Here is a 20800-nt window from a genome sequence, read left to right on the forward strand (position 1 = left end):
GAAACTTAGGCTCAAGTTCACCCATGAAGGAAGGGGCAGAAACAGGATTCAAACTCCAGGTTCTATGGCTACAAACCTCCTTTTCTTATCTACTACTCATGGTGCATTTCTCTGAACAAAGACCTCTGACTACCATCTATCCTTATCTTTCCAATTCTTCTACTTTTGTTTTATTCCTGTTCCTAGGGCTGGCCTCCTCTGTCCCCTTCCAACCTATATACCACGTAGACCATCAAAGAGCTGCTGCATGGTCCTCCCCTTGTCTCCTGTGTGACTCCCACCATCCTGTAACCTTTTGTCTTCCATAACTCCCTGGGTCTCCCATAACCCCCTGCATCTCCCATAATCTTCTGTGCCTCTCACTAGTCCCTGGCCTACAGTAGGGCATTCTGCTGGTCTGACTCTCATGATCCCCTTTGCTTCCCACAATCCCCTGTGCCACCCATGATCCTCTGTGCCTCCCACAATCTCCTATATCCACAGTTAGCATATAGTGTCCCCTAAGTACCCCCTTGGGTCCACTGGTTCTCCATGGCTGACTGAATTAGCCCTTCTCCTTAGCCTGGCCACCAAGGGACAATGGGACCTGTGCTAGTGAACTCCTGGGTAGGGGCTAAGCTCAGAACTGGGTTCTAGGACTGTCTTCAGTAGAGGCATGGCTGAGGTGCTGTCTCAGTCCCTGCTCTGTCACCAAGTCCCATCTCTGGCATTCACTGTCTTGTTTGTGTGTGTATTTCTCAAACACACCATGAGTGAATGATTCTGAAGTCTTATCTCCTCAATCCCATGCTGAGCTCCTTTGGGCCTTGCCCCTTGTCTGATGTGAGCAGTCAGCAGCATCTATGTCTTGTGCTCAGTGTAAACATTGCCAGACTGGAATTGTGTCTTAACCACACTAATCCCCCGGCTTGACATTTGGAACTTAGGAGGTGATGCAGAAATTGAAGTGGGGCAAGAGTAAAAGAGGGAAAAAGGGGACAGCATGCTACTCTCTCAGGAGTCAGGTGTGACCTTAAGACCATTGATCAAAGACCTAGTTTGGCATCTGGCTCAGTAAATTCCAGAGGAATAGGTGGCTGTATGATGGAAGACAAACTGCATGCCGATTCTATTCTCTACCAGAGTCTAAAACAAAAGTGAAACAGAAAGCAGTTGCTCCCAGGACAGAAAGCAAGTTAATTAAGTTGATGTTCAAACAATTATTTATACTAAACACTTTTAATTCAGGATAAAACTTGGTTGACTCTATCAGTGGCTAAGTGTGCAGGTAGGGGACATTGAAGAGGAAATGACAAGTGTACAGAAAGTTTTGTTGGAAGGAGCTATTGGACAGATCTGGGGGGTACCCAGGTTGGAGGGGAGTGCAGTAAATGCCTCCCCGTGTAAGACAATGGGGGGAAGGCAGTGGCATGGGGGACAAGGAGACAAGGGGAAGAAAGTGACCTGCACCAGAAGATGGGGGAGTGCTTCTTGAGAGAACTCTCCATCAAAGTGGGGACTATGAGAATCACACTCAGAGGGACGGGCACACAAGCCCCAATGCATCAGAGAAACAATACCCAAGACTTACACCTGAACTTCCCAGCCTAACACTGGACTTACAGGAAGACAGAAGGAACATTATTACAGCGACCAAATGACTCAGAATTTCCTGCCAAGTCCCATTTCAAAAACACTAAGCAAAGAGCTATGTTGCTTTGTGAATTATTTCACAGAGCTGACCTCAGCCTGCAAGAAAATTACAGCAGAGACCACCAACTTGGGGTGTGTTTGAGATTGTCCAGAGTAGGTTGTTCCTTTAAACCTTAAACATCCTAGACGATTTTGAGATTATCCTGAAAAGCCTCATGAGGCTCCTGGGGAGGCTGGGGAGTGGGGAGGGGGAATTTTGTGATGCTAGCCCAAGTCCTGGTAGAGAGCTACCTAGGATAGAGCATGAACAAATGAATGAATGTATCCACTAAGTCCTTTCTTCAAGTGGCTTTTCACAAAATGACTTTGCTTTTTCCAATTGAGGTCTCTGATGATCAGGTAAGAGGGGATACAGTCAGAATTCCTTTATTTTAAAAAATTTGTATTTTAGAGACAGGGTCTCTCACTCATCACCCAGGCTGGAGTGCAATGGTATGATCATAACTCACTACAGTCTCAGACTCCCGGGCTCAAACAATCTTCCTTCCTCAGTCTCCAGAGTAGCTGGGACTACAGGCACTCACCACCATGCCCAGCCCAGAATTCCTTTTACTTTTAATTTCATAGAGATGAGGTCTCACTATGTTACCTAGGCTGGTCTTAAACTCCTGGGCTCAAGTGATCCTCCTGCCTCAGCCTCCCAAAGTGCTGGATTACAGGCGTGAACCACCCTACCCAGGCCAGAATTCCTTTAAAGTCATGAAGAGTTAGAAGAAGAACTAAGATTGGCCCCTCTCTTCTGAGGAACTGTGGGCTGTGGCTGAATCTTTGGCCTGGGCGTTGGGTCTTGGTGTGTGAAGGACTCCGTATTCACAAGGTAGCTCTCCCTTCTCCTTCTCAGGACAGGAGGCCCAGAGTCTTGCTGCTACAGAGGTCTGTTCTCACGGGTCCTGCACAAGCTCTGGCAGAGACCTGCTCTCTCATTCTGTGTTCTTATGCTCACTTTGAGCAAAAATGCTCAAGGTGATAAGATGGTGATTTGTAGAGCACAATGATAGAACACCTGGGGAAAGAACATGGACAAGTTGGAAGAGGAGCGACTCTAAAGTTTGGCAATGGAGCGCAGAGTTTTGAACAGGATCCTCTTGGAAGAGTGAGCTCCTGGGCATTGGAGCCTGGCTTCCTTAGCATGTATGTGGCAGGGAGAGCTGCAGAGGGCACTGAGTTGCCTTTAGAAAAGTGTCCTTCAAGTCCTGGCTTGACACATGGTACAAGCTGTGCCTTTGACCTGTTTCTTTATTTTAAAATTGAAATAAGAATAATCAAAGATGTTTTCAGGATTTAATAACACTTAGTAGTGTTTACCCTGGGCTTGGCACTATTCTAAGTTTATGTATATTAATTCATATAATCCTCATAGTGACCTTAGGAAGCAGGTACTACTATTAACATAAATTTATAAATGGAGGCACAAATAGGTTAAGTACCTTGTTCAAGTTCCTACAACTAGTGAGTGGGAGAGCTGGGGTCTGAACCTAGGCAGTCTAGCTCCAAGGTCTATGCTGTTAACAACTAGCCAGTTGTTTGTCAAATATAAAGGGGGGCAGAGAGTAAGAGGCATTCAAATTATATTTCATTCATTTTCAAACAAATAATTTTCCCCACATTTTAACATCTCTATAATCTGCATACGGGTTTTCGCCATGTTAGCCAGGCTGGTCTCAAAATCCTGACCATAAATGATGTGCCCGCCTCAGCCTCCCAAAGTGCTGGGATTACAGGCATGAGCCACCGCACCTGGCCAGTTTACTTTTTAACCTTCTCTCCTTTCTTCTCAAATCCTCCCTCCATGGGGATTGCTTAATCACACTATCTGGAGTCTTTCCCCAAACCTCGCTATCTGCTTCTCTGCTTTTCTTTATTTTGTGGATTGATTGTCTGCTCCTTCTGGATGTGAGCTCTAGGAGGGAAGGCATTTTAGTCTGGTTGTGTTTCTTATTTGTTAGTTTTGCTGCTGTACACCCGGTATCTAGAATAGATATCAGACACCTCAGACATGGTGGCCCCCAACAAATAGTCCTTCCATGAATGAAAGAATGAGGAATGAGGACTCATTGGAGATTCTTGCTTGGTGTTTAAAGAAGGTTCACTCTGAGATTATTTGCTCATCCTTAGAAGCAGGATGCCGTGGAGAGAAGAAGGCGAGGTGGAAGGTCCACGGGCCTGCATTCTAGGCCTTCGCTCATTAGAAATCGAAGGGCAGTGACCAATCTCTGGAAAAACTATGACAGAAGAATAACATTTGACAGAATGCCAGAGAGCATCTAGATAAATTTTGTCAATTAAAAAAATGAGGGAAGAAAAAAACAAATGCAAGCACAAATTTCGACTAAATCCTAGGTGTAAAAGAAAAACTGCTATTAAAGAGAATTGGGGGATAATTGGGACATTTGAAACTAAGCTCAATGGACCAAGCATGGTGGCTCACACCTGTAATCCCAGCACTTTAGGAGGCCGAGGCAGGTGGATCACCTGAGGCCAGGAGTTCGAGACCAGCCTGGCCAACATGGGGAAACCCTGTCTCTACTAAAAAATACAAAAATTAGCCAGGCATGGTGGTGTGCACCTGTAATCCCAGCTACTTGGGACATTGAGGCAGGAGAATCACTTGAACCTGAAGGAAGAGGTTACAGTGAGCCAAGATCGCGCCACTGCCCTCCAGCCTGGGTGACAGAGCGAGACTCTGTCTCAAGGCAAAAAAAGAGAAAAACGAAATAAGCTAAATAGTAGGTGCTATTAGAGAATTACTGTAAACTTAGCTCTGATAATGGTACTCAGGTTAAGTAGAATACTCCTAAATTCTTTGAGGATGTGTGCTGAAGTGTTTAGGGGAGAAATATCACCATGTGCACAATTTATTTTCAACTGCCTTCTGAGAGTGGGCACCGCTCACTCATATGATGACTCTCTCCCATGATCACTGCAATCAAGCCCCTGCCCCTATGCACCACCAGTTCTGGGCCTGTCTCCAGCCATAAGAAGAGGAACTTTTGTGGGAGAAGGTGATGCATGTGTGAATGCAGAGATGAAACCAAGACTCGCTGTCAACATTCTGTTTTCACTTGGGTCCTGGCTTGTGACATTGAGTTGAAAGTAATTTTGATTCTCTTAATAACAAATCTGAGGCTGCAGCAACCCAGCTTCCTTCCAGCCCCACTGGGCTTGGCATGGTCCCTGCACATGGCAAATTAGGATCCTTTGTTCTCTTTACTGGTAAATAACCCGTTAGTCTGTACAGTCCATGCCCTTTGTTATTTCTCTATATCCAACTTTGTTTTTTTCTATTTACTTAATTCTTATTTTTAGAGACAGTGGCCTTGCTATGTTGTCCAGGCTGGACTCAAACTCCTGGGCTCAAGGGACCCTCTTGCCTCAGTCTCCTGAGCCAGTCATGATTAAAGATGAATTCATCTCCTGTTTGAGATGAATTAAGGTTTGAGAGCAAATGACAAGCAAGTATTCTCAGCTTTGCTACACAGAGAGGAAACTAAAGCCTCAGAAATATGAAGTTATTTTTGTCCAAAGGCAAAAATCCAAATGACAAAGAGTTTTGAATGAAACCCAGGATCCCCAGTCCCCAAACTTCAGCATTCCTCATGGCAAAAGTCTGGCGTTCTTCATTGGAACTGATCACTTTTTTTTTTTTTTTCCATTTAACAAAGCCTGCAGCTCATGGCAGGAAGATGAGAAAACCATGGAGCAAATCACCCACAATGATTGGAGCCTGCTTCCAGCTGCAGCTAGTGGAGAGTTACCTGATTTTGTTTTTCACTGTTGGTGAAGCCCAGTTTCGCAGCCGGTATCTGAATATACACATTAGAGATTTAGACATTCTAAATTAGACTTCAACCTTCCAAGATTCACATCTACCTTATTTTTTAAAAAGGCACTCATCTTTATTTCTTAAAAAATAAAAAATCACAGACAGAGTCTTATTCTAGTGCCGAGGCTGCAGTGCAGTGGCACGATCTCAGCTTACTGCAACCGCCACCTCCCAGGCTCAAGCAATCCTCCTGCCTCAGCCTCCCAAGTAGCTGGGACTACAGGTACATGCCACCATGTCCAGCTAATTTTTGTAGCTTTTGTAGAGACAGGACCTTGCTATGTTGCTCAGGCTGGTCTCAAACTCCTGAGCTCAATCAATCTGCCCATCTCGGCCCACCAAAGTGCTGGGATTTTAGGTGTGAGCCACTGTGCCTGGCCAAAAAATCACTTTTATAGGCAGCTGAGGTAGAGTTGTGTGATTTGCCAGAAGTTTGATAAACATTCATCCTTTCTCTGAAATTCAGAATCCTCGCAAGTACCGTGGCTGGGAATGTAAAGAAAATCATCTGAAAGCTGAACATTTGTCTTCATCCTGGTTTTCTAGATGAAGGGAAAACCATCTCAGCAAAAATGCTGACGAAAGTGACCTGGAAAATGTGAGACGAGGCCTGGGGGTGGGAGGGGTTTATCCTGCCCTTTGAAAGAATGTCTTTGAAAGAATGTCTTTCTTTCAAAGGGCAGGACAACGGGGAGCCCTAAGGAATCTGTTTCACTTTAAAGAAGAAAAAACAACAGTTTTTTCTTCTTTAAAAAGGCACTCACCTTTATTTCTTAAAAAATGAAAAGTCACTTTTTTTTTCTTTCCCAGACAGAGTCTTATTCTAGTGCCCAAGCTGAAAAAAAGCGCTGTGCACTTTTCAGAAATTCTTTTCAGAATTAGGATGGCCGAAAACAGGAGAAACAACTTTAAAAGTGCACAGCAAGTTTGCAAAGGCAGTGCCAACACTGCAGCGCCAGAAATGTGACCATAAAAAAAAATCCCATTGACACCATATTTATCCACCAACGCTGGGGAGCACAGGGCTTTGGCGATTTCCAGAGGACCCTCGGGATGTTTTTCTCGCCTCGGGGTGCACTGTTTGGGCTCTTCCCATAGGAACTGAAGGCCAGTCCCTCAGCCCTGTAGGAGGGCCCTGTCTTCTGTAGGGCCAAGGGTGCAGGATCTCTCAGGTGGTCATAGGCAACCTGAAGGAACTTAGTCCCCCCAGGACCCTAAGGAGCATGCCAGGAACAAACAGTGGTGCCCACTCACTGGGCCCATTTCTTGAGTTCAGCTCTTCGTCAAGAAAAAAAAAGGCCATTAGTATATTTTGTTTTTCATTTTTACCTGAAAAGAAATATGACAACAGGAAGTATGACACTAGCAGGATGACAATACCTGCTAGTGAAATTAAGGCCACCCAGCTCCTCAGATCATCATCAACTGGAATGACCAGACCTCACTTCAGCTTGCATTTGTGTTTACTAGAGAGAGCAATGAGGAGTTTCCTTTTAAAGATTAAGAAGGCAAAATAGCAATGTGGTGAAACCTCATCTCTACAAAAAAGTACAAAAATTAGCCAGGTGTGGGCACCTGTAATCCCAGCTACTGGGAAGACTGAGGCAAGGGGATTCCTTGAGCCCAGAAGGTCGAGGCTGCAGTGAGCTGTGATCGTGTCACTAGACTCCAGCCTGGGTGACAGAGTGAGACCCTGCCCCCCCCCCCAAAAAAAAAAAAGAAAAGAAAAGAAAGGAAAGGAAGGAATGAAGGAATGAGAGACAGAGAGAGAAAGAAAGAGACAGATTGAGAAAGCTGAAAGAAAGAGGAAAGAAAGGAAGGAAGGAAGGAAAAGAAAGAAAGAAAAACAAAATAACAAAATGACCTGAGAAGGAAAAGAAATAATCAGAGACATTAAAAATAATCGCTGGCGGCTGGGCCTGGTGGCTCTTGCCTGTAATCCCAGCACTTTGGGAGGCCAAGGCGGGAGAATCACCTGAGGTCAGGAGTTTGGGACCAGCCTAATCAATACGGTGAAACCCCGTCTCTACTAAAAATACAAAAATTAGCTGGGCGTGGTGGCGGGCACCTGTAGTGTCAGCTACTCAGGAGGCTGAGGCAAGAGAATCACTTGAATCCGGGAGGTGGAGGTTGCAGTGAGCCGAGATCGCGCCACTGCACTCCAGCCCAGGCAACTGAGTGAGACTCCATTTCAAAAAGATAAGTAAATAAAAAATAAAAAGCAATAATAATAGCCGACAACAGAATACAGCTAGGCCGAGCGGCAGCCCCCTCTGCTGTCTGTGCGGCTGGCGTGTTGCCTGCTTCACTGCCTGACTGTGGGTTGTTTGTCTTGGTCCCTGTGGCATTACCAGAGCTTAGCAGATAAGGAGGAGCTTCATACATAATTGTTGGCATGAACAAAGGAATGCATGTTTAACTACGTCAGAAATGACCAGTTCAAGAGGAGAATGAGATTGGCTTCCAAATATTGGTTAAGAGCTCTACGTAGCATGAGCCAAGGATCTATTGAACTTAGTAGGCTCCTGTGACTGGTGACTCTTCTGTCTCTAGAAATCTGGGGAGGTGACCAGGTCATACATGGCAGTCTTCCCATGAGGAAAGTTAAACTGGTTGGAACTTGGGGTTCTGAGGGGAAGATGTATTCACCAGGTGACCTGCCTTCTCTGCCTCGGTGGCCTCCATGGCTGCCTGCTGGCCGCACACCCCCACTCAGCAGAGGAATGGACTTTCCAGTCCTGCTGAGTGTGTTTGACCAAAGGTGGTGCTGACTTAGTGGCCTAAGGTCGTGCCCTGCCTCCCCCACTGAATCGATAAATAATGCGACTTATCAGAAAGAGAAAGAATTGTTTACTTTTAAACCCTGGATCCCATAAAGGGAGAGGGGAGAGGCCTAAAGCCACAGAAGCTGTGGAAGGCGCCATCCTGCCTGTCACAGGAGGGGCCCTGGACTGAGAGGACCGGAGCTGACTGGGGGTAAGTGCGGCTCTCCCCACTTACCGACCCCCCTGAGTGATCAGGCTGTTCTTTGGGGTGGCCGCTGACTGAGAAATGACGGGAGGCTGCTGACTCTGGTGTTGAAAAAGATGCCACCCAGCGCCTGAGCAACAGGAGGTGTTGAACACACCGTAACTTTGTCTTCCATGATTATTCTGTTTCCTCAGAAAGCTTGAGGAAAACTGGAGACTTTCTTTAGAGAGAGTAACAGATGGTTTCCGTTTAAAGAAAAATAACAAAATGGCTTAAGGAGGAAAAGAAATGATCACCTTGCAGGGGGAGAGAGGATGAGGCTGGGGAGGAGCTAAGGGCTCAGGGACGGTGTGGGGTTTTATTTCTGCCCTTGGAGTGGCTGGACATTAAGCCAGTTCTTGTTTTTACGATGGCCTGATTGAGCAATAACACCAAACCTTCAAACAAAATGCCGGCATTAGAGTCATTCCTTTGGCATGCCTCTGTCCAAGTCATATTGTTCCCTCGACAGCACTAAAAATAGCTGGACACTTGTGCAGAGATGAGATGGTTCCTTAGGAATCCCCAAGCCTCAGCAATTCTCTTTAAAAAGAGTCCATGGAGGCCCCAACTTGGCTAAAAATGTACCCAGTGATTCCTTCTTCACCACTGGTTGGTGAGAAACACAGGCGATTATAGGTGCATGAATAGGGAACTTTCCAGATTTCCCTTCTAGACGGATTTCAATGAGGAAAGAAATGCTGCTTTGCTCCCTGTTGACAAGAACATTCTATTTTAAAATTTCCACGCACTTTCAAAATGACAAGACTCAGAAGTATAATACTGACTTCCTTTGTCATGTAGACTAACAGCCTAAAAGAATCAAATGGATGCATTTAACACATCTATTTTAAATGGCAGTAAACGTGGATTCAGAGTAAGAAGCATCTCCATTTCTTTCACTTTTTAAGAAATCTTTTTTTTTTTTTGGTACTGATGGGTTAGGTTTGCAGCAAGGTGACACTTCACAGTCCCCAAAGCACCCAAACCCCTATGGGGTTGGCCCTAGAATGATCTTAGCCCCTGGGAACAACATATTAAAGCAAAGACAAGCTGCTTGTGCCCAGATCTGACCTGAGAAAGTGAGTGTTGCGATATTCCTGGTACTTGTGAATCTAAGACGTCATGCTGGGAGCTGTGGTGCATACAGAATGCGTACAGAGTGGTGAATTTGCTGGAGGGTCTGGCTTTGTAAAGACTTCCTCTTTAATGAGCTTTCTTTCTCACTTATGAAAAGAATTGCAGGGCATTAAAAGAGGAGCAAACCAAATCTAGCCTGTTTTTCATACTCACGCATCCAGTGGGAAAGCTGCGTTCTGAATTGGCCACAGCAGCTAGAGATGCCTAGAGGTTTCATCACGGTTGGGAAGACGAGGGCAGGAAGATGACAGCACACAGAAATTTCGTGTGTGTGTTTTCTTTAGAAATGGGATCTCAAACAACTGGGCTCAAGGGATCCTCCTGCCTAAGACTCCTGAGTAGCTGAGACTCCAGGAGAAATTTAGTATTAATAGACAGCCATTCAGGAATGGCTAGCACTCAACCTTTCTCAGGGAGATCTCAGGAAGTAAGGCATAAAGAGAGATGGTGGGAGATTTATGTGGATGGGATCGGGGCCCAGGGAAGCTAAACAGAATCCCTCAAGGCCTTTTCTACACTGTAGAAAATTGAGCTGGCATTTGGACAAGTCATCCTGATTAATATCCAACATCTTTGCCTTAAGCATTATTTTTTCAAAGGAAATAACGTGTTAATACTTCCCAACCAGTGTATAATGTTTCTATTTGTTATTAGCTCATACTATTTAAGTTCAGTTGTTAAATGTGAAAATACTAGAACATTAAAAATCTGCAGAATGAGAAATTATTATGCGAATTTTTTAAATATTCAAAAGTGGATCCTGGCATTAACCACTTTTAATTTATTTTACTAATGATATATTATTGGATGACTTTTTTTTAAAAAAAAGAAAACCTGCTTGCTTGTTTAAACTGCTTTGTAAATTGACAGTTTAACCACTTCTGCAGAAACAAAGAAGTAATAAAATATGATGGCCATTTTAGCAATGTTTAAAAATTGCTCACAAGACAGAAAATGATTGGCATTCAATATGTGTTTAGTGATTGATGCAATAATACTGTAAAATTATTGTACTGCATAATAAAGTATTTCACTAACAATTTGCTAAAAAATTAGCCTAAGGCCTGCCACTCAGCACACCACTAACTTTTCAAGCTTGTGACAAATTGTACATGAGTAGGGTGGGTTCCAACCTTCCCAATTTCAGGAGAGTATTTTGCAAGAAGGAATTTGTATTGAGAGTCCAGAAAGAAAATTGCTTAAAATTTTTTAAATCCTCATTTTTCTCATTAAAAAAGTGCCACATGAATCATAAATTAACAAATGCACACAAAAGGAGAAAATAAGAAGAACTATAATTTCTCTACTGAAAGATAACCATGGTTAACATTTGATGTTTTGGCCTCAGGCATGTATGCCTTTTTTCACAGAAGGGACTCATACTGTGTATATTGTTTTATAAACTGTTTTTTAATTCAATAACATATCTTGAATTTCCAAGTCTACCAGACTTTTCTACAGAATCAATTTAAATAATTATGGTCTATCATAAATATATTACTCTTCTCCTATAGCTGGACATTTAGGTTGTTTCCAATGTTTACCCTTATAAACAATGCCACTGTGAGCAACCTTATAGGTAAATCTTTCTACAAATTTTTGACATTTTCCTGGAGATAGATTTCTGGGCCATAGAAATCGACGTTGATTTGGGGTGGGGGGAGTTGGTAAGATTTACCTGTAAAGGTTGATTTCAGGAGTGGGGAGTTGGTAAGATTTACCTGTAATGCATTAACTTCCTCATCTCTTTTCATCTTCCATCTGTTCCTTCCCTTTTCTGTCTTTTGCAGATTATTCAAAGCCAAAAGCCAACAGAGCCCCCATGGAGAAGTGGAGGATGCTCAGATGCTACTATGGAGCCCTGAGAAGTGAAATGGGCCCAAGCCCTTGCCCAGGATAGAGCGCTCCAAGCGTGTCCTCCAGGGACCCTTTTAACCAGTGAATTGTTCACCTCTCACTGTTTCTTCCCAACGGAGCTAAGAGACTTCTAGAGCCTCTTGTGATGGTCAGCGATAGCCCTGGTATGACCAGGAGGTGGGGATTTCTGTTCTAGGTCCCTCAGCAAAGACTAAGCAGGACAAGCCTGGCTACTGTGTTAGGAGGAGCTGCAGGGAAAGGGAAGGACAAGATGGGCCACCACATGCCTGCGTCCACTGCTGGGCCACACCCAGAGTGCTGGGGGTTTGTGGCAGCGACTGGGGCCACCTAGAATAGTTCTAGAGTTCATAGTCATTCTCTCTGAGTCACGGAAAACTGCCCAGGAGGCAAGTCCCACCTAAGAGAGTATGTCTAGCCATTGGCATGGCCTGCTGCCTTGCAAATGACCACATTTCATGAAAGAAAGCCAGGGCCACAGACAGGAACCAAAGGAAATCAGTCACTTAGGGGAAGATAACGAATCCACAAAGGGAAAAAGGGAAAGAAAAAAAAGAGGCAACTTCAACACTCCAACCCCATGGGAGCAGAATGACTTTCAGCTTTCACAGGGGGATAATCACTGCAAGTCTAGCTTGAAGAGGGTGATTTCATGATCTACATGAGAATAAGGCGCTTTTTTTTTTTTTTCCTGAAAAATACAGGATTCATTTACAGCTGTTAAAGATGGGCCAGTTTTAGGGCTAAAGCAAGACTCTGGTCGGATGTTAACAACTCAGTTATCCTGGGGAAAAAATAACTGGCTCCCAACCCTTTACCTTTTCAGCATTTTCAGGAAAAGAAGGAGTAGGTAAAATGCTTTATTTCCTCTCATTCTCCACGGTGGGCAGGAGTTCACATAACAATTAGAAACCATTTTTAACAGGAAAGCCAAGTAAATCCTGTAGGGATTTATTCAGAGCTCCCTTTTTGCTAGAAAATGGATATCATGAACTAAAAATGGACTCGTTTCCTCTCTCCATCTTCCTCCCTTTCTTCTCTCCCCTCATCTCCCACCCACTGCTATGGTGGAAAATGACTGTGGTCAAGAAGAATGAACATTTGAGCAAGACTGGATGCCTTTATATCCAATAGATGCATAGAGAGTAGATCACAACACATCTAACTGCTGTATCCCCATATAAAATAATTTGAATTTTCCTAGACTGCAGAATTGATCACGTTTACTGATGATGGATTGGGAAGAAGGTGAGGAGGTGAGAGTTGGAGAGTATCCATTCATTCGGCCAGATTATTCTCATTTATAATGTGATCTTCCACTAAGTATTTCTTTCCAGAAATCTATTCCCTCTAGAGATTCTCTCTCAGCCATTTTAGAAAATTGTTGCAAAGAGTTCCTGTCCGTTTTCACAGGAAGTTTTTGCAGAAGGGGTTTACTGGGTGGCAGTGGAACACAGGCAGTGGACCCCTTTACTACTCTACTGTTCCAGAACACAGAAGCCTTTCATCTGTGAGTCTTCAGCTCTTCTCATTGCTCAAGATGCTTGCACCCGTGATGCTTCTTTTCTCTGCTCAGGTCACAATATGTGGAGCTGACAAGGTTCCCCTATTATCAGTGACAATGGTGGAATGTGGAGGTGAAGTTATCACCTTCGTGGCTACAGATTCTCCTTAGCAGAGCTGTGGAGTGTGACAATGGTGTTTGTGTCTAAACTATCAAACGCCATTATCACACTAAATAGCTACTGCTAGGCAATCCTTCCCTCGATGAGTGTGTCTTGGCATCGTTTGCTTTGAGCAAGAAGGTTCATCTGATATCAGTGTTCCCAATCTTGTGTACTTACTGAATAAAGTCTGGTTCTCTTGCCCTCATAACCAATATGATTAGCTGCACCCTGCCTCTCACATGCTGTTGTTACATACCTTAGCAGGTGATTAATTTTCTTGTTTTCCCAAGTCAATAAAAAGATTGCAGACCAGGCACGGTGGCTCATGCCTGAAATCCCAGCACTTTGGGAGGCCAAGACAGGCAGATCACTTGAGCTCAGGAGTTCAAGTCCAGCCTGGGCAGCATGGTAAAACCGTGTCTCTACAAAAACTACAAAAATTAGCCAGGCATGGTGGCATGTGCCTGTAATCCCAGCTACTTGAGAGGCTGAGGTGGGAGGATCAATCGAGCCCATGAGGTCGAGGCTGTAGTGAGCTGTGATGGCACCACTGCACTCCAGCCTGTGTGACAGAGCAAGATCCTGTCTCAAAAAATGAAAATAAAAAGATTGCAGAGTCCCTCAGAGCCCCCAACACAAGGCCAGGCACCAGGTAATCATTCAACCCATGCTTATAGAGTTAAAATGAATAGTTAGGAAAGTGTTAGACGCAGAAGGCTAAGACTGGGCTAAATCTATGTTATGCGGACCACAAGCTTATAGGTACAAAATTAAGGTGTGTGGGTCCTTCTCTTTTCATCATTAAAAAATCCAACTTTCTAATAAACTTACACATGGCTTCACTGAACTTTCAGAAATTCTAGAACATGTTTGATTTCTACTGATTTCAATCAATTACTAGGCTGATTAATGAATTCGTACACTAGCTCTTTCTTCCTCTTGCATCAGAGAATTACCATCAGAAAATTGTTTATGAAGCATGTGTGAGCTGCCATGGCAAATCTGGGACCAATGCAGTTTCTGGGACAGTTGGTCCAGCCAGGTGCTCTGGTTTGGCACCCATTCTGTCTCTGAGAGGTGTCTAAAATCAGGAGTAGGTTTCGTTTGTGCCAGATTAAAGCTTCCCTCCCCAGGCTTGGCTGAATGAAGTAGTACATGTTTAATCAAATAGACAGGGTTAGATCAACCATCAGAAACAAATTCAATCATTCAACCATTCACTTATGAAATAAATATGTGTAGAGGCTACTGTGTGCCTGACACTGTCCTAGGCATTGAGGACACTTTTAAATTAAATGTGTCTGATTTTATTTCCAGAGATGGGCATCCACTGGCTCACGTTATATTTCGGGACCATTGTAATTGTTCCAGATGGGAGCCAAATGAGGAAAACTTTGCGAAATAATTCTGAGTCCCTTGCTGGAAAGCCTCACCTGAATGCAGCCCACACGTTTATGATACACTACAAAGGCTTCACGGTCATGAGATGCCTCTGTCCAAAGAAGAAGAGGAAGGGCACCCCTGCCTGCCCCGCATCTCTTACCACCTCTCATTTCTTCCCTCCTGGCACCATCTACTGTCAAGAGCAGAATCAGACTCCCTGAAATAACTGAGACACTGACATTCCTTTTTGTGTGTATTTTTTTGGCGAAGGCTCTAATTGAACAGGCATTAATAGAGGGCTCTACTGTTATACAGATCATGCTCATGCACACTGTATTAGTCTGTTTTCATGCCGCTGACAAAGACATACCCGAGACTGGGAAAAAAAAGAGGTTTAATTGGACTTATAGTTCCACATGGCTAGGGAGACCTCAGAATCATGGCGGGAGATGAAAGGCACTTCTTACATGGCAGCAGCAATAGAAAATGAGGAAACAGCCAAAGTGGAAACCCCTGATAAACCCATCAGATATCGTGAGACTTATTCACTATCATGAGAATAGCATGGGAAAGACCGACCCCCATTATTCAATTATCTTTCCCTGGGTCCCTCCCACAGCACATGGGAATTCTGGGCGATACAATTGAAGCTGAGATCTGGATGGGGACTCAGCCAAACCATATCACACGCCATTTCATTTGATCCATACAACACGGGGCAAAGATGATGGGTTTGAGAAACAGAGTCTAAAGGGTTCTGGAATCATCTGGTCCTCCAACCACAGCTCAATATGGATCTCTTAAGTCTAAAGTTCTGTCCTTTACCTGCAGCCTTCTTTGGCCTAGTTATTGTGTGAAATCTCACGCTTCACAGTCGAATCTGTGTAGAAGCTGGGTTAATCATGTCAGTATGCGATCAATATCCTCATCTCCCCATCTGCTTTGTCAGTGGATTCTGAGGGAAAACCTGTAAATTAGAGAGGGATGAGCCATATAAGAATGTCTCCTTGTGAGTGTTCATCGTGCAGAGAAAGCTGAAAATTGCAAAACCCCGTAATCATGAAATGAAAGAGAAGGAACATCTAAGTGGTAGCTTTGGGGTCAGGAAGAGGGTAGACAAACTGCCCCAACACCAAGCAGCCATCTACATGACCCAGCCACCTGATGTGGCACCAAATGACCTAGAGTCTTGAGGTTCTGAACTGTTCCCAGACTCGGGGACAATGTGAGGACTGGGTCTTCCATACTCCTTTTCACTCCCACTCACCCTGAGATTTTTCTCAGGTGGAATTAAACAGGGAACCAAGTGAATAGCATTCTGTGTCTTTTCTGCTAGGTTGGCTCATTTAATGGCTTATTATGATTGCTGCCTAGATTCGTTTTGCATTCGGGATTGGAGACCTGTCATTTCTGTAGATCTCTAAGGAACACACACAGAAGGCAAAGCTTCCCTCTCCCCTTTCCACCTCTAATTACAATCCTGCTGCTCCAAATCTCTGATGATGGCATCCTTCCCCAGACCAGCTTTTATCTCCCCTTCCCTCCCCGGGATGATTACTGCCAGTCATTTCCAATAAAGCATTCCTGGGGACAGCTACTGACTCTGAATATGGTTTGCAAGATGAAAGGGTTCACTTGGATGTGCAGTTAAAAATCACACTCGTGCTGGGGAGGCAGCAGAGAACACAGTCACCTTGACATGTTTTCTTCCCTGGGAGACAAGCCACTTGAGTCTAGCTTTGCTTTGTGGATCACACCACGGAGTCCTGATGAATCCTTTCATCTTAGTAAAATGTGTACTTTGAATGTGAAAGTTGCCACTTGCAGCCTGTTCAGCCCCAGAGGAAGTTTTGCGAAATAACATAGCAGTTAGCATGTATCAACGGCTTATCTACATATTTTTCTGAACTCTTCTTAAACCTATATTTTCTGATTCAATACTTCATTGAATCAGAAGACAAAGGAATGCTAGAACTGGAAAGCAGTCTACTCTTTGTTCTGATGAGGAAATCGAAGCCTAGGTCTTCTAGAATTTACTGGACAGGTCCACGTTCACAGTCCGCTCCCCTGCCTCATCAGCCATTCCCTGAGCAGACACGGGTTGTATGTTTCTATGTGCCAGGTGTTCTACTGGGATCTGGGGATCCAAAGAAGAATGAGATCAGGTCCTTTCCCTGAGCTATTCTCAATGTAGGTGTTGGACAGAGGCTTAAACAAAGACATGTATGCCTCCGCGTACTAGATGCCGGCACAGAGGCAGGGACAGCGTACCAAGAGGCTTTACTTATGCCCTTCTTTTCTTTCCAGGTGAAGAAACAGCGAGTCTTTGATGTTATGATCCTTTTTGTTACTGTTGGGAAAACATTCCTTCTGGTTTATTTTGGTGATTCAACTTCCAACAAGTTATGGATAAAAGGCGTTTCTTTGTTTTGGGAGACAACGCTGTCATAGCATTGTCTCCCAACATCTTCCTGCTTTCACTTTGCCACTTGCCAGCATAATGAGCAGCTCAGCATCTGTTGAGGGACTTGGGAGTGGATGGTACACTTTCCAGGAATGTTGTGGAGAATTTTAATTTCTCCAAGGATCTGGCAGAAATGTTAGCTGGTTGTTCTTCACAATGCAGGCTGGGTTAATGCTGTTTCCTCCATTGCTGCCTCACACAAAGCCTCCTCCAAGGTCACCTCACTGCTCTTCAGCTTCCCCTCCTTTGAGACAGGCTCAGGAAAGCCGCTCAGTGTAAATCTGTGGCGGAAGCCCCCAGGCCTTGTGAAGAGGTAGCAGAATGGGGGCATCTGCTTTCTTCTCTTCGATATCCAAGTTTCTAAAAGGAAGAAAAGGGAGAATTACAAAGCACATGCAAGCTCACAAAAATGTAGATGGCTACTGAGGATCCTAAGGGGCCTGATCACAATTCCTCCCTTAATTTAGGGAGCCAAGTGCTTCCTAATGTGCTCTGGAAAAAAGATGTGACACAAATATGCACTTACGATATCTAAACACTGTGCAAAGGATGCAAAAATGAATCAGACTCTGGCATTCAATCCTGCACGCATTCATTTACTCAATCAACATTCAATTCTGCATTCCTACTGTGTGCCAGGCATTATGCTAGTCACTGAGAATTCACAGAGGTGATGCTCTCCCCAGAACCTAGTTGCTTCCAGCTCACTGAGGACACACACAGGCAAATGAGTCATGGCTGGGTTGAGCTGCAGGTTCTTTGAAGTAGGTATGGGGTGTACCATGGGACTCAAAGGAAGAAAACACCATCTATGGTTTGTGAGAAAGGCATGAATAATACTAAGAGGTGAGCACTCTGGCACTTATGGTGACCCTGGCAGCCCTCCAGTGAAGGAGAACTTTGTGACCTTGGCAAGCAAAGTGTAAAAGTTTTCACTTTGACAGAGGTTGAGTTACATTCAAGTTTCTAAAGCATTCCCCAGCAATTCCCTCCAGACAGCAACTGAGCTATGAATCTGGAATTTATTTGGTAGGGACTTTTCTCTCTCAAAAATGCAGCCAAACACCAAAGAAAAAGATCACCTTTTAAATAAAAGAAGCACATTGTACTATTTGGCAAGTGACTGGGGGCAGGTGTGTGTGTCTGTGTGTTAATGCACATGTATGTGAAGAATTTTAATTTCTCAAAGGAGCTGGGTAAGATGCCCTTAATGTTTCATTCATCTGGGACTGTCTCTTCTTTTTCTTTTTTTCAACCAGGGAAAAGCCAATGCTGACCTGCAGCTGGGGCTGAAGTGAGCATTCTCCTATTTACCTTTGGGCCTGAAGCTATACTTTCCTTGGGAGACTGCCCTCTGTACTAGGCTAGGCCCACACACACCATCACATCAATGGTTCAACAGGGTTTTAGGCTTGCTCCCGAAGTATTCCAAACGGATTGAATAAAGGGCTTCCCCTGATAGCAAAATCCAGCTTTAATTCTGATAAAGTGCTTTTTTTTTTTTAGACAAGGTTTCGCTCTGTTGCCCAGGCTGGAGTGCAGTGGTACAATCTTGGCTCACTGTGGCCTTGACCTAATTCAGGCTCAAGCTATCCTCTTACCCCAGCCTCCTAAGTAGCTGGGACTAAGGGCATGTACCACAAGTCTGACTAATTTTTAAATTTTGTAGAGACAGGGTCTCACCGTGTTGTCTAGGCTTGTCTTGAACTCCTGGGCTTAAGTGATCCGCCCATCTCAGCCTCCCAAAGTGCTGAGATTACAGTTGTGAGCCACCACGCCTGGCCAAAGTACATTTTTAAAGGCTTGAGGTGAGAGGGAAAGGAGTGGAAGTGATTGTTCCGTTGAGTGTCTATTGACCCATTAAATACACCAGATAAGAACTAATCTTGTTCTACCCAGAGAACAAGTCTCTTCCTTTTCACTTTTTGGCACATTAAGCGCAGTCAAGAGCTAATTAAAGTCCTTCCCGTTTCTCAGGGCTGCCTGTCTTCCCTATGGCACATCCTGTTCTGTTTTTTGGCTTGGCTTCCAATTGCAGCTGGATACGAAGAAGTCAGAGGTGATCTCCCACTCGTTTGGATGTGCCAGCTACTATTTTTCTAAATTTCTAGTCCCTCTCATGAGCACTGACAATCTGTGCCTGAGATTTTTCTGGTCTCTGCATAAGTTCAGGATATTTCATATGGGGCCTCTGCTCAGCAATTAGTGGATAATATTACTGGGTTGGGTGAAACATGGACACAGGAGCTGTACGTGTCCCCAAGGAAGGAGCTCCAAATAGTCACCCCAAAATGCGGATGGTATATTAGGAAATTTTGTTTGCAAGAGGCAATTTTTTTCTTAGATTACCTCAAATAATTCATTCTCAAGACAGTATTTCTTAAATATCTGCTACATACAAGGCACTGAGCTGGGGTAAGCTTTTTAGAAGGGGCCACATGGCAGGGGGAGAGAAATCACGTGGAAACTCACAAATAGTCATAAGGCAGGACCTTGTGGAAAATGCACAGGCAGTCAGGATTCAGGAGCACGTTAGAGATGGGGGCATCTGGTCACCCCAAAGCTGCAGCAATCAAGCTGGCCTCCACCGCGATGGTGATTCATTTGCTCCATTTCTCCGTTCTTTCTGCTACCCTAGCTGCCTCCATCCTTGTCGACTATTTCTGCTCACTCTACTGCTGCCTACTCGTGTCCTCTGCTAATCCTGGGGTCCATGGCCCCTGCTGCCTCATGGCCTCTGCCTGCCTCCTTTTGGTGTCCTTTCAGTTTCTTCTTATGAAATCCTAGCCTCCCTGGTAGCCAGGATTACAGGCTCAACACCATGCCTGGTCAGTGTTTTGATTTTTTGTATAGATGGGGTCTCATTGTGTTGCCCAGGCTAGTCTTGAACTCCTGGCCTCAAGCAATCCTCCTGCCTCAGCCTTCCAAAGCCCTGGGATTACAGGCATGAGCCACTGGAGCCCATTTTTAAAACCTAAATTAGATTATGTCACTCTCCTGCTGAAAATCTTTTAATGGTTCCCAGCTCACTGGGAATAAAATTCAAGGATCCCTTCATCCTCTGAGACAGACCTCACCCCCTCCTGTTCCTCTTGCTCACCCCATGCCACCCTCATCCCTGCAGTTCCTCAAACATGCAGAGCGCATTCCTGCCTCGGGACCTTCGTACATGCTGTTCCCTTTATCTGGACCGTTTTCCCAGATACACGCATGCCACTTCAGTCATGTTTCTATTCAAAGTTTTCCTTTCACAGAAGCCTTCCCCATCATTGTAGCACTTTTTGCCTCCTGACGTCACTTCTTAGACTATTTTCTGTCTCTACACTAGTAGGTCAGACATAAGAGGACAAGGATGTTGCTGTATCCCCAGCTTACAGAACAGTGCCAATCACAATATTTGTTGGATAAATGAATGGCTGGAAACGGCAGGAATTTTTTGCATGTCTCCAGGCTATGTCCCCAGTCATTGGACCATATTATTGTTAATCAATATTTCATTTTAGCCAATATCCATCCTGTTACAATTATGTGGCTGTCTGTCTCTGTCACCAGCTGGCCTTGTTTCCTGCCAAACACCTTGCCCTTAATTGTCTCAACAGCTGCCCTGTGCATTTCTCATGCCAGATACCAGCCTGAAATGCTGCCATTTCTCTGCCTGAAAAATCCTCAGGATGATTCTTCAAACCCCTGAAATGGACAATGACATTTCATGCACAGGTGTACTTTTCTAGGGGGAGGGTCCAGAGC

At 44.5% G+C, this 20800-nt stretch overlaps 1 long non-coding RNA gene across 1 annotated transcript; it reads left to right on the plus strand.

The window, feature by feature from the left end:
- The first annotated feature begins 8400 nt into the window (after positions 1-8400).
- LOC129018871 (uncharacterized) lies at positions 8401-14832 on the plus strand. Its single transcript, XR_008495446.2, has 3 exons — positions 8401-8491; positions 11455-11685; positions 14524-14832. It is a non-coding gene; the product is annotated as an uncharacterized LOC129018871 (long non-coding RNA).
- Positions 14833-20800: the final 5968 nt, after the last annotated feature.

The sequence above is a fragment of the Pongo pygmaeus genome, chromosome 17 (assembly GCF_028885625.2).
Source record: "Pongo pygmaeus isolate AG05252 chromosome 17, NHGRI_mPonPyg2-v2.0_pri, whole genome shotgun sequence".
In the NCBI taxonomy this organism is placed as follows: domain Eukaryota; kingdom Metazoa; phylum Chordata; class Mammalia; order Primates; family Hominidae; genus Pongo; species Pongo pygmaeus.